This window comes from Coffea arabica, chromosome 1c, assembly GCF_036785885.1.
Source record: "Coffea arabica cultivar ET-39 chromosome 1c, Coffea Arabica ET-39 HiFi, whole genome shotgun sequence".
NCBI lineage: Eukaryota > Viridiplantae > Streptophyta > Magnoliopsida > Gentianales > Rubiaceae > Coffea > Coffea arabica.
In genome coordinates, this window is record NC_092310.1 from 21,088,753 (window position 1) to 21,114,059 (window position 25,307).

At 38.6% G+C, this 25,307-nt stretch overlaps 1 long non-coding RNA gene across 3 annotated transcripts; it reads right to left on the reverse strand.

Annotated features, from left to right (window-relative positions):
- Positions 1 to 15,466: 15,466 nt before the first annotated feature.
- Positions 15,467 to 22,653, reverse strand: LOC113709137 (uncharacterized). 3 transcript variants are annotated; one of them, XR_011819808.1, is made up of 8 exons: positions 22,370 to 22,650; positions 21,421 to 21,938; positions 20,986 to 21,072; positions 20,572 to 20,607; positions 20,396 to 20,446; positions 17,718 to 17,909; positions 16,257 to 16,319; positions 15,467 to 15,646 (listed from the first exon to the last, which is right to left on the reverse strand). It is a non-coding gene; the product is annotated as an uncharacterized lncRNA (long non-coding RNA). The 3 variants fall into 3 exon arrangements; XR_011819806.1 differs by having other exon boundaries at positions 20,986 to 21,938; positions 22,370 to 22,653; XR_011819807.1 differs by lacking the exon at positions 21,421 to 21,938 and having other exon boundaries at positions 22,370 to 22,628.
- Positions 22,654 to 25,307: the final 2,654 nt, after the last annotated feature.

The window sequence follows — 25,307 nt, forward strand, 5'->3', positions numbered from 1 at the left end:
AGTCTTCATGTTACCTTTTCGTTTCCAAGAAAATCATGTTTTGCACCCTTGCATTAGTAATTATTTGGCGAGGCATACGACTAGTAGTCGAGCCTCACATGTGCATTCTGTTTACTCTATTCTGGAAGTAAAACCTTCAATTGGTTTATTTTGATTATTTTAGGGTTTCTTGGCGATTAAGGCCAATCTGAAGTGAAAACTCTTGAAGTTGAGCCGGTGAGTGTTCCACTACCTGCTACCCGTTATGTGAAATATCTGAATATCTGAATACTTGATTTATGACTATTGAAGCCAAATACTGTTTTGATAAAATGGAGGCGAGGGTGTACTTTATCACACTCGTTCTCTTGTCTGTTCATATGCCAATTTTGAACGCGTATCTGAATCTGCTATCTGTATCTGTATCTGTATCTGTATCTGTATCTGTTCTGACGTCGTTTGGAAGCTTGAGTCCAACGACCTTTCTGTGACCTATGAGCTCAAATCCTGTGGCTAAGTTATTCGAGTCGGGCCGGCAAGGGCCTGGACGATTAGATAACGAACCACGGTAGTCTGTTTTGGGATCTTTGGGTATTGAGACCCTTGATTCCGGGTATACTCGAGTATTACCATTTCTGTTCGGTTACGGTGAGCGGGCCCGGTAAAGGGGTGTTTGGTGGACGGAATTCGGTGTAAAGAGGGGTCTACGGACATTTTGGTTCTATATACGTTGACGGAGAGTCAACCGGTTTGGATCAAGTACTGCGCTGGAAATTTGGCTCCTGAGAGCCACCCGTATCCTTCTGATTTGAATCATTGGTTCCTTTGCTTTACATCTGACATGTGTATCTGATTTGTTAAATGTGAAATGCCATGACTTTAATGCTATCTGTTTGGTACCTCATTGAGCGCAAGCTCACCCCCTTCTGTTCCCTTTTGTTTTCCTTACAGGAAAATAAACCCTTTTGGTCTGGATTTGACAAATGGCTGCCAAATTGAGCTAGTGGAACATATCTTTTGTATAGCGCATGTATTAAAACCCTAAGTGTACTTTTGGGGCATTTTCTCTTTTGATTTGGCAAACCGTGTATATGTATCAACTTTTGAAAACTTTTGTATGTCATTCTGATTTGTAATCGCTAAAGTTCAGATGTGAATGTTTGTTAGCTATTTCGGTTGGGTTCTGACGGGTCGGTTACCATTCATGGCCGACTCCGGATTTCATTTTTTTTATTTTGGGTTATTTTACCATTTTGACTTGTTTACGCTCGTTTGTAAGTCCGGAATGAAGCAGATAGCTCTAATCTGATCCGTAGTCCTGGCGAGAGCTGGGCAGGCAGTCCGCTAACCCCTTTGGTTTGCCTTAGGGGAAAGTGGGGCTGTCACAAGTGGTATCAGAGCCAGGTTCGCGTGGTCTCTACGCGGAGTGAGACTGGGCCAAGTGGTGTTGTGGTCCTAATTTCATGAATATGTCTAAGTGCTCGTTTGAACGTAAGTTATGAACCGGGCATGTGATAAGTGTACGAATCATTATTATGGGACTCGAGGAAGCTAGGTATGTATGTCGGGTAGGAATCTTTAATAGGGATGATTTACTCTTGGGACCGGCCGGCTCGAGTTGTGAATTATCTTAGATGGGATTCTTGCGCCCGGATACGAAAGATGTGAGGGCCTAGGTTAGAAAGGATTTGGTGAACTAGAAAGGCCTTTCCTCGGTGGATCGTCTATGTTTGTACTTGACTTAACTGGCTGTATGTATGTGTGCGGCCTAATTTTGACCGGCTTGTATATATATGCTTTGCTCTTGTTTGGAATGTATAAATGTGTGTTATCATAAAAGTTTTGAGTGTTACTTACATGCATCGTGCTTATTTTGGTTTAGTATTATTGCCTAGACCAAGTAAAACTCATGGAAGGTACACGGAGTGGACGGGGCCGTGGGCGTGGAAATAGGCAACCTACACCTGAAAGGGGTACTGGGGAAACCTCATCTGGACCAAACCCTGAACTTAGGGTTGACCCCAATGTCCAAATAGCTGCTGCCATGCAGCAAATGACTGCTTTGCCAGCCCAAGTGGTGTACCAACAATGTCAAAACCCTAACCCTAACCCTGGGAATCCTGGTAATCACATGGAGGGCGAGGATAGAGCCCTTGAGAGATTTCAGAAGTTCTCCCCACCCAAATTTCTTGGAGGCCCTGATCCTGACGTAGCTGAGAAGTGGCTGGAGAAGATGATCGATATTTTCGCTGCCTTACACTATACCGAGGAGAGACAGGTGACATTTGCTGTCTTTCAACTAGAGGGAGCCGCCCGTTCCTGGTGGAATGTCATTCGAATGAAATGGGAAAAAGAACAAACCCTGAGGACGTGGGCGAACTTTATGAGAGAATTTAATGCCAAGTTTTTCCCTCTCATCCAAGAAAAGAAGGAAGATGAATTCATTCGGCTTCGCCAGGGGACACAAACCGTAGCCGAGTATGAGAGTCAATTCACTCGGTTGTCTAAGTTTGCGCCTGAACTGATCATAACCGAACAACGACGGATAAGGCGTTTTATTCAGGGGCTAAATGTTGAGATTCAAAAGGATCTGGCGGTAGCCCAACTTAATACTTTTAGCGATGCGGTGGAGAAAGCCCAGCGGGTTGAAAGTGCGAGGCTACAAGTTAGAAATTTCCAAACCAAGAAAAGGGGCTTTCCTGGGAGCAGCTCGGAACAGGAAGATAAGAGCACACCCCCTAAGAGTGGAAAAGGGAACGGGGGAGTACGACAACCGGGGTGGCCAGTGGTCTCTCACCGAGAGGATCGATCACTGCTACTCGAGGTCCCTGTGGATATTGCGGAGGGCCAAAGCACACGGAGGCAAATTGTTGGAAGAAAGAAGGAAAATGCCTGCGCTGTGGTAGCGCCGAACATCGAATTGCTAATTGTCCAGCACGACTGCGCGAAGGGAGAGGGACTCCACCACCAACCAAGACTAATTCTCAGCAATCAGCTAAGACCAACCCTGGATAGTCGAAAGGAGAAGGGACTGGAGCGAAAGTACCGGCTCGAGTATATTCCATGGAGCATCATCAGGTCCCTGACTCGTCTGAGGACGTAGAAGGTATGATCCGTTGGGTACCTTAGATTAGATGGATTCCGCTGATAAGGAATTTCGAGGACGAAATTCTTTTAAGGGGGAGAGAGTGTGAGAACCCGTATTTCCCTCATATTTTTTTTTCCTAGGGTTTTAGTTTCCTTAATGGCATGTTTTCTGCATTTTCTGGCTTAGAAATATTTTCTTGGTGGATTTTATGAGCAGTTATAGTTTTTAGATGGTTTTTCTAGTGTTGGAGAGTTTTTGAAAAATTAAGAATATATATTGGACGTGGGACCCACTAGTGCGAAAGGTTCGGAAAAATTCGGCCAATAAGGTTAAGTTTCGGATACGGTGTAAAATTTATCGGGTGTTAAGAGATAAGTAGAGAGTGAGATTTGATTGATGTGAGAGGAAAGAGAAAGATAAGATTGCATTTATGAAGGTGACAAGTGTCACCACTACATTGGTTTTGACTTAAGAGTTACTATTCACCTTTTTGACTTTTGACCCATTTGAGTTAAATATCTTCAAAAATCACTAAAAATTCACCATTTCTTTCCCTTGATGGCCGGCCCTCTCTCTTGCAAGAAGGAAAAAAACTCTTCAACATTTCAAGCTTCCAACTAGCTCAATCTTCCAAAATCAATCACATAAATTAGTTTCTACTCCATATAATCTTGCCTTTTTGTGTTAGTGGTGAGTTTGGTGAAGTTTTTGGAAGAGCTAAGGTGGTCTACAACTCCTCTTCTCTTGTTTCCTAGGTAAGTGATGGTTGAACATCTTACTACACCTAATGATGCTTATGTGATGTTTAGTAGTAGCTAAAGTGATGGATTATGTGAATTATTTCTTGATTTGAAGTGATTTGGTGAAGTTTTTATATTTTTGAGGAATTTTCTGGTTTAATATGAATGAGATGTTGTGGTCATCTATGATGGTTGATGATGAGGGGGAAAGACTCTAGTAGGTGTGAATTATTGATAATTGCAACCAATTTTGGATTTGGGTTGAGTTGTGAAAAGTTAGGGTTTTATCACCCCTTATTCTGTCCGGTTTTGGATCATAGGGTTAGAGGCCGAATTGGACTTTCCTCAAAACATGAAAGTTGTAGGTATTGATGAGTTTGAAGTGCCTGAAAAATTTCAGGTCATTTGGATTAGTGTAGAGTGAGATATGGCGTTTTTACTGTTGCTGTTCTGGGTTGATCAGAATGCGAAAACGGCACTAGTAATTGGCCATTTTGACTGGAATTGGTTTGGAGTTTGTTGTTGGTGTCTTCTGATGAAATGTAGCTGAATTTCTTAGCTACCATATGCCTTTGGAATCAATGCATTTGGACCTGTATAGACCGAGTTGTACTGATTACAGTTTTGTGTGATTTGTAAACCTGCAATTACGGTTTAGGTTGTGGTATTCTGCATTGTCGACCTAGTTGTGCTAGGATTTGGACTGAGTGGCCTTCTACATTGTTGTAGCCCTGTTTCATAGCTTCGAAAAGGTGGGTCTTGCACCCCCATCCGATAACCGTAGTGAAAGTGGTGTCATTACCGCATTATGAGGTCAAATACGTTTTTTTTTGTTAAAGCCATTTCTTAATTTCTGGTTACCTATTATGCTTAAATATGCATATGAAACCCTATTGGGGTTGTGATTGGCATGGCTTTATGATTAGTTATCGAGTCTCATTGTATTTGTTTACATGTTTTAAGGCTTACTCTTATTCCGGTCATTTCCTAGTTAACTTTTACTTTGAGCTTAGTGAACGGCTTTTGGGAAATGAGATGACTTTTGTGTGAAATGTTGGGACTGATTTGAGGAAATAATGAAGCCTTAATGGCTGGAAAAGTAAGAATTTTAGGGGAGGTGCTGCCCTATTTTCTAGGCCGTTTGGTTCCTTTAAGTTGGATTTGCCTTTTGGTGGATATGAAAGGCTTTTGGGTTGTTTGCGCCTAAGTCTTCATGTTACCTTTTCGTTTCCAAGAAAATCATGTTTTGCACCCTTGCATTAGTAATTATTTGGCGAGGCATACGACTAGTAGTTGAGCCTCACATGTGCATTCTGTTTACTCTATTCTGGAAGTAAAACCTTCAATTGGTTTATTTTGATTATTTTAGGGTTTCTTGGCGATTAAGGCCAATCTGAAGTGAAAACTCTTGAAGTTGAGCCGGTGAGTGTTCCACTACCTGCTACCCGTTATGTGAAATATCTGAATATCTGAATACTTGATTTATGACTATTGAAGCCAAATACTGTTTTGATAAAATGGAGGCGAGGGTGTACTTTATCACACTCGTTCTCTGGTCTGTTCATATGCCAATTTTGAACGCGTATCTGAATCTGCTATCTGTATCTGTATCTGTATCTGTATCTGTATCTGTTATCTGTATCTGTTCTGACGTCGTTTGGAAGCTTGAGTCCAACGACCTTTCTGTGACCTATGAGCTCAAATCCTGTGGCTAAGTTATTCGAGTCGGGCCGGCAAGGGCCTGGACGATTAGATAACGAACCACGGTAGTCTGTTTTGGGATCTTTGGGTATTGAGACCCTTGATTCCGGGTATACTCGAGTATTACCATTTCTGTTCGGTTACGGTGAGCGGGCCCGGTAAAGGGGTGTTTGGTGGACGGAATTCGGTGTAAAGAGGGGTCTACGGACATTTTGGTTCTATATACGTTGACGGAGAGTCAACCGGTTTGGATCAAGTACTGCGCTGGAAATTTGGCTCCTGAGAGCCACCCGTATCCTTCTGATTTGAATCATTGGTTCCTTTGCTTTACATCTGACATGTGTATCTGATTTGTTAAATGTGAAATGCCATGACTTTAATGCTATCTGTTTGGTACCTCATTGAGCGCAAGCTCACCCCCTTCTGTTCCCTTTTGTTTTCCTTACAGGAAAATAAACCCTTTTGGTCTGGATTTGACAAATGGCTGCCAAATTGAGCTAGTGGAACATATCTTTTGTATAGCGCATGTATTAAAACCCTAAGTGTACTTTTGGGGCATTTTCTCTTTTGATTTGGCAAACCGTGTATATGTATCAACTTTTGAAAACTTTTGTATGTCATTCTGATTTGTAATCGCTAAAGTTCAGATGTGAATGTTTGTTAGCTATTTCGGTTGGGTTCTGACGGGTCGGTTACCATTCATGGCCGACTCCGGATTTCATTTTTTTTATTTTGGGTTATTTTACCATTTTGACTTGTTTACGCTCGTTTGTAAGTCCGGAATGAAGCAGATAGCTCTAATCTGATCCGTAGTCCTGGCGAGAGCTGGGCAGGCAGTCCGCTAACCCCTTTGGTTTGCCTTAGGGGAAAGTGGGGCTGTCACAAGTGGTATCAGAGCCAGGTTCGCGTGGTCTCTACGCGGAGTGAGACTGGGCCAAGTGGTGTTGTGGTCCTAATTTCATGAATATGTCTAAGTGCTCGTTTGAACGTAAGTTATGAACCGGGCATGTGATAAGTGTACGAATCATTATTATGGGACTCGAGGAAGCTAGGTATGTATGTCGGGTAGGAATCTTTAATAGGGATGATTTACTCTTGGGACCGGCCGGCTCGAGTTGTGAATTATCTTAGATGGGATTCTTGCGCCCGGATACGAAAGATGTGAGGGCCTAGGTTAGAAAGGATTTGGTGAACTAGAAAGGCCTTTCCTCGGTGGATCGTCTATGTTTGTACTTGACTTAACTGGCTGTATGTATGTGTGCGGCCTAATTTTGACCGGCTTGTATATATATGCTTTGCTCTTGTTTGGAATGTATAAATGTGTGTTATCATAAAAGTTTTGAGTGTTACTTACATGCATCGTGCTTATTTTGGTTTAGTATTATTGCCTAGACCAAGTAAAACTCATGGAAGGTACACGGAGTGGACGGGGCCGTGGGCGTGGAAATAGGCAACCTACACCTGAAAGGGGTACTGGGGAAACCTCATCTGGACCAAACCCTGAACTTAGGGTTGACCCCAATGTCCAAATAGCTGCTGCCATGCAGCAAATGACTGCTTTGCCAGCCCAAGTGGTGTACCAACAATGTCAAAACCCTAACCCTAACCCTGGGAATCCTGGTAATCACATGGAGGGCGAGGATAGAGCCCTTGAGAGATTTCAGAAGTTCTCCCCACCCAAATTTCTTGGAGGCCCTGATCCTGACGTAGCTGAGAAGTGGCTGGAGAAGATGATCGATATTTTCGCTGCCTTACACTATACCGAGGAGAGACAGGTGACATTTGCTGTCTTTCAACTAGAGGGAGCCGCCCGTTCCTGGTGGAATGTCATTCGAATGAAATGGGAAAAAGAACAAACCCTGAGGACGTGGGCGAACTTTATGAGAGAATTTAATGCCAAGTTTTTCCCTCTCATCCAAGAAAAGAAGGAAGATGAATTCATTCGGCTTCGCCAGGGGACACAAACCGTAGCCGAGTATGAGAGTCAATTCACTCGGTTGTCTAAGTTTGCGCCTGAACTGATCATAACCGAACAACGACGGATAAGGCGTTTTATTCAGGGGCTAAATGTTGAGATTCAAAAGGATCTGGCGGTAGCCCAACTTAATACTTTTAGCGATGCGGTGGAGAAAGCCCAGCGGGTTGAAAGTGCGAGGCTACAAGTTAGAAATTTCCAAACCAAGAAAAGGGGCTTTCCTGGGAGCAGCTCGGAACAGGAAGATAAGAGCACACCCCCTAAGAGTGGAAAAGGGAACGGGGGAGTACGACAACCGGGGTGGCCAGTGGTCTCTCACCGAGAGGATCGATCACTGCTACTCGAGGTCCCTGTGGATATTGCGGAGGGCCAAAGCACACGGAGGCAAATTGTTGGAAGAAAGAAGGAAAATGCCTGCGCTGTGGTAGCGCCGAACATCGAATTGCTAATTGTCCAGCACGACTGCGCGAAGGGAGAGGGACTCCACCACCAACCAAGACTAATTCTCAGCAATCAGCTAAGACCAACCCTGGATAGTCGAAAGGAGAAGGGACTGGAGCGAAAGTACCGGCTCGAGTATATTCCATGGAGCATCATCAGGTCCCTGACTCGTCTGAGGACGTAGAAGGTATGATCCGTTGGGTACCTTAGATTAGATGGATTCCGCTGATAAGGAATTTCGAGGACGAAATTCTTTTAAGGGGGAGAGAGTGTGAGAACCCGTATTTCCCTCATATTTTTTTTTCCTAGGGTTTTAGTTTCCTTAATGGCATGTTTTCTGCATTTTCTGGCTTAGAAATATTTTCTTGGTGGATTTTATGAGCAGTTATAGTTTTTAGATGGTTTTTCTAGTGTTGGAGAGTTTTTGAAAAATTAAGAATATATATTGGACGTGGGACCCACTAGTGCGAAAGGTTCGGAAAAATTCGGCCAATAAGGTTAAGTTTCGGATACGGTGTAAAATTTATCGGGTGTTAAGAGATAAGTAGAGAGTGAGATTTGATTGATGTGAGAGGAAAGAGAAAGATAAGATTGCATTTATGAAGGTGACAAGTGTCACCACTACATTGGTTTTGACTTAAGAGTTACTATTCACCTTTTTGACTTTTGACCCATTTGAGTTAAATATCTTCAAAAATCACTAAAAATTCACCATTTCTTTCCCTTGATGGCCGGCCCTCTCTCTTGCAAGAAGGAAAAAAACTCTTCAACATTTCAAGCTTCCAACTAGCTCAATCTTCCAAAATCAATCACATAAATTAGTTTCTACTCCATATAATCTTGCCTTTTTGTGTTAGTGGTGAGTTTGGTGAAGTTTTTGGAAGAGCTAAGGTGGTCTACAACTCCTCTTCTCTTGTTTCCTAGGTAAGTGATGGTTGAACATCTTACTACACCTAATGATGCTTATGTGATGTTTAGTAGTAGCTAAAGTGATGGATTATGTGAATTATTTCTTGATTTGAAGTGATTTGGTGAAGTTTTTATATTTTTGAGGAATTTTCTGGTTTAATATGAATGAGATGTTGTGGTCATCTATGATGGTTGATGATGAGGGGGAAAGACTCTAGTAGGTGTGAATTATTGATAATTGCAACCAATTTTGGATTTGGGTTGAGTTGTGAAAAGTTAGGGTTTTATCACCCCTTATTCTGTCCGGTTTTGGATCATAGGGTTAGAGGCCGAATTGGACTTTCCTCAAAACATGAAAGTTGTAGGTATTGATGAGTTTGAAGTGCCTGAAAAATTTCAGGTCATTTGGATTAGTGTAGAGTGAGATATGGCGTTTTTACTGTTGCTGTTCTGGGTTGATCAGAATGCGAAAACTGCACTAGTAATTGGCCATTTTGACTGGAATTGGTTTGGATTTTGTTGTTGGTGTCTTCTGATGAAATGTAGCTGAATTTCTTAGCTACCATATGCCTTTGGAATCAATGCATTTGGACCTGTATAGACCGAGTTGTACTGATTACAGTTTTGTGTGATTTGTAAACCTGCAATTACGGTTTAGGTTGTGGTATTCTGCATTGTCGACCTAGTTGTGCTAGGATTTGGACTGAGTGGCCTTCTACATTGTTGTAGCCCTGTTTCATAGCTTCGAAAAGGTGGGTCTTGCACCCCCATCCGATAACCGTAGTGAAAGTGGTGTCATTACCGCATTATGAGGTCAAATACGTTTTTTTTTGTTAAAGCCATTTCTTAATTTCTGGTTACCTATTATGCTTAAATATGCATATGAAACCCTATTGGGGTTGTGATTGGCATGGCTTTATGATTAGTTATCGAGTCTCATTGTATTTGTTTACATGTTTTAAGGCTTACTCTTATTCCGGTCATTTCCTAGTTAACTTTTACTTTGAGCTTAGTGAACGGCTTTTGGGAAATGAGATGACTTTTGTGTGAAATGTTGGGACTGATTTGAGGAAATAATGAAGCCTTAATGGTTGGAAAAGTAAGAATTTTAGGGGAGGTGCTGCCCTATTTTCTAGGCCGTTTGGTTCCTTTAAGTTGGATTTGCCTTTTGGTGGATATGAAAGGCTTTTGGGTTGTTTGCGCCTAAGTCTTCATGTTACCTTTTCGTTTCCAAGAAAATCATGTTTTGCACCCTTGCATTAGTAATTATTTGGCGAGGCATACGACTAGTAGTCGAGCCTCACATGTGCATTCTGTTTACTCTATTCTGGAAGTAAAACCTTCAATTGGTTTATTTTGATTATTTTAGGGTTTCTTGGCGATTAAGGCCAATCTGAAGTGAAAACTCTTGAAGTTGAGCCGGTGAGTGTTCCACTACCTGCTACCCGTTATGTGAAATATCTGAATATCTGAATACTTGATTTATGACTATTGAAGCCAAATACTGTTTTGATAAAATGGAGGCGAGGGTGTACTTTATCACACTCGTTCTCTGGTCTGTTCATATGCCAATTTTGAACGCGTATCTTGTAACAGCCCCACTTTCCCCTAAGGCGAACCAAAGAGGTTAGCGGACTGCCTGCCCAACTCTCGCCAGGACTACGGATCGGTTTACATCGATCTATTACGTTCCGGAGCATACCGAAGCACGCAAACAAGTCAAAATCGCAAAATAAAAAGAATGAAAAATCAAAGCCGAAGATGAACAGTAACGGACACGTCAGAATCCGGCCGGAATCTGACCGGATTTTCGGCCGGATTCTCGGCCGGATACAAGGCCGAGAGCAATCCAAAATTTTTCCAAAATCCTTCCCAATCCGGCCGGCAATCCGGCCAGTTTCTTGCCGGATTCCTGGCCGGATTCGGTCCTGTTCATTCCCGCCAAATTTTTTCCTTCTCCGTTTGAAATGCGTCTAGATCCGAAATCCATCCAATCATCAACCAAACATATATATACATTGAAATTCAACTTTTACAACCATAGTGTCATGCCAAAAACCATCTATCATGAATATACATACTCGGTTTGCCAATCAAAGAAAATGAACCCAATACACAATAGAGTTTCATTCGATAAGCTAAACAAAAGCCATTTACACTAGCTCAACTTGGCAATCGACTATCCAAATCAGTCCCAAAAGTAATTATATCCCTGTAAGGAAAACAAATGGAACGGGATGAGCTAAAGCCCAGTGAGTTACTACCACATAAGCAACTAAGAGCATATAGCATAACCTTTCATTTCAAGTACACAATTAAGGAATGAAACACATCGATAAAAGGATACGGACGGCTCTCAAGAGCCCATTTCCACGCTTCCATTCTTGATCCAACCTCATTGACCCTCCGTCAATGTTGAAGAGTAACCAACCGTAGACTCCTCTTCTCTCCCATTCCTTCCACCAAACATCCCCCTACCGGGCCCGCACTCCAAACACTTGCACTGTGGTATTACTCGAGTATACCGGAATCAAGAGTCTCTCATACTACAAGATTCCTTATAACTTTACCCAAGGCTCATTAATTGTCACGACCAAACCCTTGTCGGCTCGATTCAATCAACTACCAATGGGGTTGAGCTCAATGATAACATTTGTAGTCGTTGGATACTTGTCCAATCGATACTAAGTCATGTATTTCATTTCATATAACAGTCCATATAACTTTCCAATAACTTTTCAATAACATATGAAACAATAAGTGAGAGTGATAAAGTACACTCTCACATCAATCCATTAACATACAACATCTCGAGTTCAAATATCAAAGCCATATAATAGCACACAAGTGAGTAGTACACTCACCAATCAATTAAGTGCTATTTCATGCACTTCCGTCAGGAGAATGTCGTGAACCACCGTCACGCCCTAGAACACGTAAACAAATGCAATGAGATTCGATAGCGAGTCACAAAACAATGCCAATCACAACCCCAATAGGGTTTTGCAAACATATATAAACATCATAGGAAACCAGAAATTAGGAAAAAGGCTTTAACTTAGGCCTTGATAAGAAAACCGGTTTTGACGTCATAATGCGGTAATGGCACAACTCTCACTACAATTATCGGATGGGGCTGTAAGACACACCGTTTCGAAGCTATGGAACAGGGCTACAATAATGTAGAAGACCACTCAATCCAGTTCCTAGCTTAACTAGGTCGAAAATGCCAAATACTAACCCAGAATTCCTAAAACAGGTTCACAAAACACAAAAAACTGTAATCGGTATATCTCAGTCCATACAAGTCCAAATGCCGAAATTCCAAAGGCATAAGTTAGCTAAGTCATCCAACTACATTTCATCAGAAGACACCAACTTCAAAATCCAAACCAATTCCAGTCAAAATGGCCAATTACTATCGCAGTTTTCGCATTCTGATCAAAGCAGAACAGCTACAGTAAAAACGGCATAACTCACTCTACACTCATCCAAATGACCTGAAATTTTGCAGGCATCCCAATCACATCAATACCTACAACTTTCATGTTTTGAGCAAAGTCAAATTCGGCCTCTAACCCTATGATCCAAAACCGGACAGAATTGGGGATTTAAGAACCCTAACTTTTCAAATTTCACACCAAATCCAAAATTGATTGCATTTCACCACAATTCACACTCACTAGAGTCATTTCCAACCATTACAATTCATCATACAAGCCCCCAACATCAAGATCATATTAAACCAGAAAAATTCCCAATAAAATAAAAACTCCACCAAAACTCTTCAAATCAAGAAACAAATCATATATTTCAACACTCATGCCACCATTAAGCACAAAATAACCATCATTAGGTGTAGTAGAAAGGTTGAAGCATCACTCACCTAACAACAAGAGAGAGGAAGATGATGGACTCCTTAGCTCTTCCAAACAAATCTACAAAACAACTCACAACCACCACTTGAAGATGTTTTATGGAGCAAAATCAAGGTTAGATGGTTGGTTTGATGATTTGGAACAAGATTGAAGTGTTTCTTCTTTGTACTTGGAGCAAGAGAGAGAGAAAGAGAGAGAGGAGAGAGCCGGCCATATGAGGAGAAGAAAATGGTGATTTTTTGGTGAATTTTGGATATTTAATCCTTTGGTCAAAAAAGTCAAAATTGTGAATAGTGTTTCTTAAAAGTTCAACCAATGAAAAGGTGACATGTGTCACTCTATTAAATGCATCCTTATCATTCTTTTCTCTCTCACATCAATCACTTCACACACCCTACTTATCTCTTAATACCCGATAAACTTTTAACAGTATCCGAAACTTAACCTTATTGGCCGAATTTTTCCGAACTTATCGCACTAGTGGGTCCCACATCCAATATATATTCTTAATTTTCTAAAAATTCACCAATGCTAGAAAAATCATCTTAAAACTATAATTGCTCATAAAATCCATTAAGAAAATATTTCTAAGCCAGAAAATGCAGAAAATATGCTATTAAGGGGAAATAAACCCTAGGAATATAATTAGGGTTTTACGGGTTCTCACATATCTGAATCTGCTATCTGTATCTGTATCTGTTATCTGTATCTGGATCTGTATCTGTTCTGACGTCGTTTGGAAGCTTGAGTCCAACGACCTTTCTGTGACCTATGAGCTCAAATCCTGTGGCTAAGTTATTCGAGTCGGGCCGGCAAGGGCCTGGACGATTAGATAACGAACCACGGTAGTCTGTTTTGGGATCTTTGGGTATTGAGACCCTTGATTCCGGGTATACTCGAGTATTACCATTTCTGTTCGGTTACGGTGAGCGGGCCCAGTAAAGGGGTGTTTGGTGGACGGAATTCGGTGTAAAGAGGGGTCTACGGACATTTTGGTTCTATATACGTTGACGGAGAGTCAACCGGTTTGGATCAAGTACTGCGCTGGAAATTTGGCTCCTGAGAGCCACCCGTATCCTTCTGATTTGAATCATTGGTTCCTTTGCTTTACATCTGACATGTGTATCTGATTTGTTAAATGTGAAATGCCATGACTTTAATGCTATCTGTTTGGTACCTCATTGAGCGCAAGCTCACCCCCTTCTGTTCCCTTTTGTTTTCCTTATAGGAAAATAAACCCTTTTGGTCTGGATTTGACAAATGGCTGCCAAATTGAGCTAGTGGAACATATCTTTTGTATAGCGCATGTATTAAAACCCTAAGTGTACTTTTGGGGCATTTTCTCTTTTGATTTGGCAAACCGTGTATATGTATCAACTTTTGAAAACTTTTGTATGTCATTCTGATTTGTAATCGCTAAAGTTCAGATGTGAATGTTTGTTAGCTATTTCGGTTGGGTTCTGACGGGTCGGTTACTATTCATGGCCGACTCCGGATTTCATTTTTTTTATTTTGGGTTATTTTACCATTTTGACTTGTTTACGCTCGTTTGTAAGTCTGGAAAGAAGCAGATAGCTCTAATCTGATCCGTAGTCCTGGCGAGAGCTGGGCAGGCAGTCCGCTAAGCCCTTTGGTTCGCCTTAGGGGAAAGTGGGGCTGTCACAAAAAGTCTGAACTTTTCCAATTCGTTTGGAGCAGCGTAAGTTTTTTCGAAAGAAATTAGAATTCCTATGAAAGTTTTCACTCCCTACAATACTTTCAGGTGGGTTTTTGTTCAAAAATATTTACAGAGTAACTACAAAGCATAATAAGAAGAACAAGCCATGTAATTACTTTTTACCCTACTACACCACCAATTCGTGAATATCTATCTAACAAGACAAAAAAATACTACAACAAAAGAAAAATCTAGGGCCTTGGATCTCTTTTCCCATGCTTCAATCTCCCAAGACAGCTTTTCCCTCTCGATTTAAGAACTTCATAGAACTAGACCTTTAGGTGAATTAGAAGAAATAGGATGATGAATGTGCTTTGATGTGTTTAGTGTGTGTGATCTGTTATGAAAAAGGAATTCTAAAGGAGAGAAGTAGGATGAGGATTGAAAATTCTGTAGGTGAATTTGTCATCTCATTCAAAAGATGAGAGTAGATAGTGGATTGCACTCTAATCTCATTTAATGTGTTTAGTTGCTGAAGTTGTTTTTCACTGATCGTATAAAACTACTTCTATGGGAAATGATTTTCCAAAGTAATAACATAACCAAATACAAAGGCTTGCTAATGGCTGCATGTTATTAGAGCTCTACCGATTCAAATTTTTTACATGTTTGATTTTGGTGGTTTTTGGGCTCAATCTTTTGCATCTGAAAAGACTAGACATTCTTTCTTATGATGACTGCTAATTTTTGTAATTTTTTGCTTATTTGAATCCACTTAGATCTTTCTTCTTCTTTCATTTTTTGGGCCTTGTATCCACTTAGATCTTAAAGAGTGCAGATTTTCTCATTGCAGATTTTAGTTTCCAAATGTACACAAGCATCGCAAACTGTTTGCCTATGATATGATTATCAATTGTGCTTTTACATTGTTTAAAGTATTATTTCAATTGTCTAGACAGACTGTGACAGCCCCACCTCACCCTAAGGCGAACCAAAGGGTTTGGCGGACCGCCTGCCCAGCTCTCACTGGGACTCAGTCATACCTCAAACAAAAACCGGAATAAAACCATAGGAATAAGAATAACAACAATCCCAAACTTAAAGCGAAACTTATGTACATTGCTATCCCAAAAGAGAGTACAAACTTCGAATATACAAAGGTTTTCAATTCTTCGTACATCCAGCCCATGCCAAACGCTAGGGCGAGAACCATTACAAAAGAATCAAAAGAACTAGACTGGCTAGTCTATACCAGCTCTTGTCCTTGCTCGCCTTCCCCTGTTAAGGAAAACAAAACTAAAGAGATGAGCTAAAAGCTCAGTGAGGTTCCGAACACATAATCAAACAATAAGTTAAACACTATGTCAAGAAGCATTTACAATGGAAAGCGATAATAACACATTCATTAAAAGGATACGTACTCATAGGGAGCCATTCATTCATTCATTCTCCTTTCATTCCCTTTTTCCTCCAATCATTTGAAAATGCATTTTTGTAAGTAAAACCCCCCATTTGCATTCACATTCATTCGTTCATTTCATTCACCCCCTCCTGGATGTTGGCCAGGCTCCACCAGACTACAAGGTAATACTCGAGTATACCAAACATTCACCCAGGGTCACCATATCGCCCGATCGAGTCCGCTTCTGGCTCGAGTCGATCGGTAACAAAGGGCAGGGCCCAGTTCAACCAAAAGGCTTACATTCATGCACAAGTAATTTTTCAATCATTAAATCATTGAAAATTTCACATTCATTTAGGTCGAGTGCGATAAAGTACACACTCGCCTAGAAAACTCGTTTTGACAAACATTGAACGCATTTAACATGTTATCAATCGTTCATGCAAGCCATATAATCAAGAAAACATAACAAACGAGAACACTCACTTATTTACGCAAAAAAACGTCCAAAATATCCCTCCGGATATTACCCGCAGTCACCGACGAAACCTAAGATTAAACGAGAGAGAATATTACAGTTCATCTAACAAAACAATTAAGTATAATCGAAGAAACCCGACTAATTACGAGTAAAATGTATAAAGATGACTTTAAAGTGAAAAGAGGCATTTGGATCGAAAGATGGAAATAACTAAGGGTTTCACAAATCAAACATAAAATGAAACTAAAAAGGTTATAAAATTTCCAACGGAAAATGCTTGGACCGAAGACAAATCAAAATCCGGCTAGCTAGGCTAAAGAAATATTTTTCTGAATCATTTATGTGGCTCAAAATCAATATATATTCAAGTAGATATTATATAACAAGTGTCTTGATGAAAATCATGTGAAAAGGAAGCTAAACAAACCCTAAATGCACACCTAAAACCTCGCTTGATAAAATTAGGGTTTGTAGCTGAGAAACCCTTCGCAATTTTTCTTTGTTTTGGAAAGAAATGAGTAAATATTTGAAGTTCAAAACTTGACATTTGTAACTAAGTATCATGCTTAAAACGGTTGTCACCTTCACCATGCGAAAAGGTACAAGTTCAAATGGAATCTAGTTCAAGTAACACCATTAAAGTGGACCTAAGTGAGTCTAAGAAAAGTAAGTCCAATGCATCCCCAAATCACATTTCAAATCTCACTTTTACTTATTCAAACTTCAAGAAAATAAACGGACAGCATTTCTCCTTAATTTCTTCACTTTCCATCCTACAATCACAGACCAAATCTCATCCCAAATCAAATACAGTTTCACATACAAATCATAGGCGATAAAACACCTTTCGGCATAACAACCACAACCGAAGCTATACTTATCAGATGGAAACAAATCTTATGCCGTTTCGAAGCCAAGACATATACCTACATTTCTTGTGAAGACCTCCAAAGCCAAATCATGCATTTTCATGGTCAAAAATGGAAATCTCCACGAAAACAGAAATCTGTTCGCGAAACAAGGCTCATGGGCAGTCAAGGGTATTTAAGTCATTTCGTATACTACAGTACTCGGATCAAGGTGAAATTTTGTAGGCAGCTAGTTAATACCATTTTCTACAACTTTCATGTTTTAATCTAAGCCTGATTCGGCCTCCATCATGGCCAAACAGAACCAGCCAGAACAGTGTAAGATGAAACCCTAAGCTGGAATTTCCGCACCAAACCAGAAATTTTCCGCAACCAATCATATCCAACATATACCTACTCCATTTTACACTATAACAAGACATCAATCCATGAATAAACAATAATTATGATATAAAAACAGAAAAATCACTAATAAATAAAAAATCCATCAAAACTCCACTTTCAACCATAAAACCTACCACAAATCAACATATTTAGCCACTAAAGCCACTAATTTGACATTAACAAGAACAAAGAGAAAGTTTCCAAGCAAGGTACCTTGACACTTCAAGAAAGATGGTAGTTTAGTTCTTCCTCCTCCAAAATTAATCCACCAACACCTTTAAACTTTCCTAGTGATCACTTGTATGGATTAGATTCAAGTTTGGTTGGCTAGATCACAAGATTTGAGCAAGAAATGAAGCTAGAAAATGAAGAACTTTCCTCTCTTGTTTTGCTCCTCAAGAAGGCCTGCCAAGACAAAGAAAAATAGAAGAAAATTGGGTCAAAATTGGTTTTTAGTAAAGGCAAGAAAGTTAGGCAAGTCCAACTTCCAATCGTGTCGCGACACATGGCACTCTTAATGGTTCAAACTTATCTTCTTTCTTCCAATGGTTAATCTATCTAGCTAACCTCTAATTATCTCCTAGTACCTTGTAAAATAATAATACTTAGCACAAAAATCACGTAATCACCAAAATTTTATCGCACTAGCGGGTCCCACGTCTATAATGCGTTTCAAATTTAATATACACTAACTTATACTAGGAAAATGATTTAAAACTGTACTTGCTTATAAAAATGCATAGAAACTTTAATATTTTAAAGGCAAGTATAAAAATGTAGGCAAAAAATAAAATAATGCCTAGAAAATGTGAAAATTTTCGGGTTCTCACACAGTCGATTGAATTGTACAGTGCAATAGCTAACAATAGCTTATATAGCAGTTAAAGAAACCTATATCTATACTATTCTCTGTATTGATTCTGCCTCCCCTTGAATTTGCCTTCCTTCCACTTATCCCTTCACTAGGAGAGGAACACCGCACCCTGTGCGGTGTGATGTTACATGTTTAATATGCTCAGTGGGAAGTTAAAAGACTAATATGACCAGAGCCCTCATTGGATGTATTTTTCCAACTAAAAATTATTTTTTTATCATTTTCTGTATGTGGTAGATAATGAAGTATTTTGTCAACATTTCAATTAAGAAAAGAAATAATACTAATAAAGTTGAAGAGCATAATAACACATAATTGAGGTAAGCTCCCCAACTGTACAATGCATCTCATTACCTTTGAAAAGTTACAATTTAAGATATAAGATACATTCATCTAGAAGTATTGACTGCTATATCTAGAAATGCCTCTCGTCTTTTCTTATCTAGTCTCTAGTGTCGCGTTCAATCAGCCAATTCTAGTGGAACTATGTATTAGTAGTGAAAATTTCAAAAAAAATCTTCACAAAGTTTGATATCTATACTATAGCAAGTGGTTGTTGACGTAAATAATGACTTTTGCTAAAGATATTAGAAAGGAGAAAACAAAGTATCAAGCATTCATGACAAAAAACCACGAGCTTCCACTAGCTTCCAAGTTACAGCTATCTAAATATCAATCAGATCTGCCAAGAAGGAATTATATTAGAATTTAAAAACATTTTGTGTAAATAGTAGAATGACAATCTTGTTAAATCACAGGTAACGCACCCATAGTTTTTGCCACACTTCATTGCAAAATTTTAAGGAAATACTAAAGCATGAAATATAAAACAAAGTCGTCAAGAACACATTCCGTACTCCTAAGTTTAAGCGCCACCATTAGATTTGAATAATACCTCTTGCCATTCAACTTTTTCTCAAACATTAATGTTGGATATATAAATAAAGAATAGACAGCCAACAAATAGCAGATGCATTTTGAGCCACCATCTTATTTTGATAAATACCTCCTGCCAGCCAATTTTTCTCAAACATGAATGCTAGGTAAATAAATAGAGAACAGAAAATCAAAAACAACATGCATTTTGGCTTATAAATCATGTAGTTATATTTCATTCGTGCCATATTTTCGCCAAGACAACATGAATGAACATAGGACATCAATTTAAACTAAAAGAAAATTTTCTCTTCTTTCTTAAAAAGCTCAATGACAGAACAAAAAGCTCCAAAAAATCAGGCAAAAGCTACAGAGAAATTTCAATATATTAGTTTGGTTTTTGTTAGAGTTTATTTTTTAAATCCTGAAACGCAATTTATTCTCTATGTAATTCTTAGATTTTAATTTTCTTTTTTACATAAAGGTGTTAGAAAATTCTAGTTACCTAATTGAGAAAAGGTGGAGAAGCTAAGGAGTAATCACAACCTATTGATCATTCCCCAGTATACCCAATTTGGCTAGAAATTTAGGGCGGCAATATTTAAACTTACAACTAGGATGGAACACATGAACATTCTTTTTCTATATACAAAGATCTTATCTTAGAGGTTCTTTTAGCCATTTCAGTTACATCATTCCAACTGCTCAAACATGAAAGCATTGGGAGGTACAGGACAGCGAGTAACAAAAGCTACAATCAGTCAATATACATCATTTTCTTAGAAATTACTATGTCTAAAGAGTAATTCAAAAATGACACCATCAAAGCAGAGAAAAAAATTTATAATGATTTCATTAGTAATCATAACTTTCAATGAAATAGGGTGAAAATAATTGCTATTAAACCTTGACTAAAGATCTTACTGGAGCAGCCAAAGAAGACTTGCAACCTCTTATTGATGAATTTACTAAAATAGGTAAAAACTAAAGGAACTGACTCTAAATCTAAAGGAACTGCAGTACCTTCACAAAATTTCATACTCCACTTTTTTCAAGAATAGTAAATAGGGTAAAGTGACCAGAAAATTATAGTAAAATGCTAAGAAAAAAATGAAGAGAACACTAAAACATCAAAATATACCTTTAAGGCTAAATGAAAAAAATTAGTCTCCTTTTTGCTTTGTTCCTTCATCTAACAAAAATTTAGAATAAATAAATATCAGAAAAATCCAATTTATTAGGAAAAATAAAAGGAAAAATGAAATTATATTAACTTTTCTCTATGGGAAAAAAACAGAGAGCCGATACAATGCTCACCTTGAGAAAAGAATTCGCAGATCTTAACATCTCAAGCTACAACAAACATTTGAAACTTATGAGAGAGCATAGATAATTAATATGTTAGACCATCACATCTATCATAGGATATGTGAGACCACAATAAGGAACAAGAAAATGACAATAAAGCATAAGGGTTAGCATGAAGTGAAGAAATTGTGTTTCCCAATTAATAACCAGACATTAAGCACTAAACGTCTAAAATGCATTTCCAAAATTTCATAACCAGTTCATACCGACGCAATACTTTTTCAAGTTGAATATATTCCTTTGTAATAAAATCCAAAAGCATAACATACAAAGGACACAAAGGAAGGGGGAAAGGTGATTTGTTGCTTTTAGCCAAGGAAAGATCAGCAAAAAAATGTCAAAAAAAAAAAGCCAAAGGCAAACCTGAAGTGAACATTTTGCCAAAAACTGAACTATTCTTTCCTTCTTCTCGTGCTCCATTAGTCTTCAAGATATGCAAATCATGTCGATCTAGGTGATAAGAAAGCAAAACAAAATATTAACAGATCATGATTTTGTTTAGCGAGTTAAGGAGACTTGCCTGTTTTTTTTTGGAACACCCTTTTATTTCCTCTTCTCAGAGGCCAAGGGAGATTTTTTGTGGCTCCCAAAAGAAAAAAAGAATTATACAGAAAAGTTATGGCAAGCAAAAAAGGGAGAAATTATACATAGAAAAGGGAAAACGAAGGTGAAAAAATAAAACTTGTGAGTAGCCAGATGAAAAATTAGTGAGCGATCTACAAGATCACACAAAAAATTGTGGTCCAAAAGAAGTAAGAAATTAGGCATAAAAATAGCAAATTAACAATATAAAAGAACCTGGTATCAGATTTTTAGCTTCCAATAGTGGGGAAAAAATTAGATAGAAGGGGAGGAGATAAAAGGAGAGTTGAATTTAAGGAAGACTTCTTCATAAAATGAGTCTTCAGAGGTTTTGGTATGGAGAAGAAAGATGATTTTGGATGGACAAAAGGGCAGTGAGGAGAGATGATTGAGAAAAAGGAGTCATGGATAGGTGATTTGCAGCGGAGAGTGGTTACCTCGAGCCACGTCCACACACCTTATCGTTTCTTTGGCGCAAAAGACGAGGAAAGTACTTTTACTAATTGCATTGCCTAAGGTAATTTTTTTCGTCAAACAAAAAAAATGGTAACTAAGTGTGATTTGTTGGGTAACCAAAAAAAATGACGTTATAAATTGCATCTAAATGTGATTTCTTGCATCATTAATTAGTTATCACATGACGAGGAGAGTAGAACAAGAAGAAAACAAAATGAGAATAACTAGCCTGCTTGTATAAAGAGGTCCAGTACCGCAGAAATGAATAACAGCAGAAGCTATCAAAGAAACCACGAGCAAGCAAGAGGCAATAAGAAAAGGTGGGAAAAAACACGAGCGACGGAAAAAAGAAGCTGATTTGGTGATAAAATATAGCAGGGACAGGGGAAAAGTAAAAATGGTCGAACCAGTGCACAAGAAAGTAGAGAATCAAGGAAGAAATAGAAAACAAAGCAGCGTAACAGCAATTCAAAAATATTCAAACAATTAGAGGAAAAACTAAAGAAAGCAAACTGTAAATCAAGATGCTTACCAAGAAGCAGTGACAACAACACTAGCGCAAATTAAAACCAAGGCAAAAAAATCGGGAAAAGAAAGGTCCAAAATAGCTAAAGAAAATGAAGGACAACGCTTATGAGGTAGCTCTTTCTCTCTAGCAAAGAAACAGAGCAATAGAATATGGAAAAGAAAGCAGTAGATGCACAATTACCACTGTTCATGATGTCGAGCGGCAAAAATTCTGCCATGGAACCGGAGGAACTCTATAACCACTGTGCAAATGCAAAACAGAAGCCAACATCAATCAACGGGAACAAAAGGGCTGATGGGCGACAACAGGAAGAGGTGATGGTAGCTTGCAGATTTACAGACATGACCCTAAGCGAAGGACAAAAAGAATACAAGGACTCTTATGAGGAAGCGTAAATGGAGCGACAAAGAATGGGCAATATAATAAAATAAGACAGGTAGTGTTCAGCTGAGGTACAATCAGCTGTCAAGAAAAGGAGGCTGGAGGCTTGTGACAAGTAATGTGACTATGTGAGCGGTGGATGAAGAAATCGAGAAACAAATAAAATCCGTCTATAATTAATTGCAAAGAATTGGTAATTAAGTATGTTAATTTATAAAATTTGTTAATTACGAAGCACTTAATTATTAGGACCACCAAAGGCAAAGAAGAAAAGAGTAACGAGAAGCGCTTTTCTCAAGTCAGAGCAACGTAGACATATTAATTAACTAACAATTAATAGCAACAATCAGGTAATTAGTTGAAAACCGTGGGAAGCACTTTTCTGAAGGAAGAGCAACATAGACATATTAATTAACTAACAATTAATAGCAACAATCTGGTACTTAATTGCAAATCGTCGGGCAACAAAAAGGTAACAATATTAATTAATTAGTTAGCATTCAATTGTTAAAAAGGGCAACCAAATATGATTCAATCCGCAACCAAAAAAAGGAAGCTAAATTTTGGCTAATAACTACCTAGAACCGGTAATTAAATGCGATTTGTTGGGTAAATTTTTTAATAATTATAAAATCCGGTAATTAAATGTGACTTGTCTGGCATAAAACAGTAAAATTAGAACTTAATTAACAAAAAACAATTGGAAAAAAGTTGATAATTAAACTTGATTTGTTGGGTAACCCAAGATAAAGGAGGGCATTTCCTTAATAAAATCTGGAAAACAAAGGTAACCAAATGCGATTTTGCGGACGGTCAAGGGTTTTTTTTGTTTTTTGGTTAAGAATTGCAAAAAAGTCATGAACTAAATATGATTTGTTGGGTAACCAAAAAAACGACAATAAAAAATGACATCATTAATTAGTTATTAACAATTAAGAATAAAAAATTGGTAATTAAACGTGATTTATTGGGTAAAAAAATGGAATCCAAATAAAAAAGATAAATAATAGTTATAACAATTAATAGCGGAGAATCGATAATCAAATGCGGTGCGTGGCGTGCATAAATGATAAATGACACCAGCGGAAGCACATCACATTGTTGATTGTTTACGTAGAATTGATACCAAATAAAATTGTAATGAAAATTGGATAATAATAGTCGAATGTGTGAGAACCCGTACTTTCTTCATTTTCCTAGGTTTTAGTTTTTATTTAATCGCATGCTTTTCTGCATTTTTTTTTATATAGGAAAATTTTTCCAGATAATTTTATGAGTTAATATAGTTTTAGATGATTTTCCTAGTATCGGATAGTTTTTAAAAAATTAAGAACGTATAACGGACGTGGGACCCGCTAGTGCGGAAAGTTCGGAAAAATTCGGCCAGTTCGGTTAAGTTTTGGATACTGGGTTTAATTTATCGGGTGTTATGAGATATTTAGAGGTACCAAGTGCATGGGTGTGAGAAAGACAAAAAAAGTTAGGCATGACATTAATGAGAGGGACATGTGTCACTTAGAGATTCATTCTTACCTTTTGACCTTTTTACCACTATTCATGCCTTTACCATTTAAACCAAAAATTGACCAAAATTATCCCCAAATTGAAGCTTCTTGGCCGGCCACCATTCAAGAAAGAAAGAAAAGAAAAGCTCTCCAAAGCTTTGCTCCAAATTTGCTCAATCTTCAATTCCAACCGGTTAATCTTACATTTGTTCCATATAAACCTTTAAGTGAGTGCTAGTGAGGTGATTTGTGAAGTTGTTTGGAAGGCTAAGGTGTTGAATTGCTTCCTTTCTTGTCTTACAAGGTGAGTGACTAAGGAACTACTCTTGTCTTTCCAATAATGCTTAATTAATACCCTATGTGAGTTAAAGTGGTGATTTTTGGTGTGATTTCATGATTTTGGTTGAGATTGATGAGATTTTTCTATTTAAACATGATATTTCTGTTTTAATATGAGTGTTATGGTGTGGCCATGTATGATGATTGGAAATGATGTTTAAGGAAGCTAGAAGGTGGGAAAAGTGGTTAATTGCAAGAAATTTCTGTTTTGGAAGAAAATTGGAAAAGTTAGGGTTTTCTTATTTACATTCTGCCCGGCACAGTACCTCATAGTTATAGGCCGAATTTGTAACAGCCCCACTTTCCCCTAAGGCGAACCAAAGGGGTTAGCGGACTGCCTGCCCAGCTCTCGCCAGGACTACGGATCAGTTAACGTCGATCTAATGCGCTCCGGAGCTTACCAACGCGCGCAAATAGGTCAAAATCACAAAATAAAAAAAACGAAAATCGAAGCCGCGATGAACAGTAGAGGACACGTCAGAATCCGGCCGGATTTGGCCCTTTCCTTTTTCAAAATTTTTTTTTCTTTTTTCCGTTTGAAACGCGTATCAGTTCGAAATCCAACCAAGCATCGACCAAACATATATATACATTGGAAACCAACATTTGCAAGCCAAGACGGCATATCAAATATTCAACTAGTTCATACATGTACAAATAACCATTTACAAGCCAACCATTGGTTGCAACAAAACACTTAGGGTTTTCACCCTCAAGGAGCTATTCAAAATATACATTCACATGAGCTCAACTTGAACCAACTAGCACATTCTTTCCAAAAGTGGTCATTTTCCTGTAAGGAAAACAAATGGCACGGTATGAGCTAAAGCCCAGTGAGCAACTATCACACAAAAGCAGTCAAGATCACATAATCATAACCGTTCAGTTCAAAT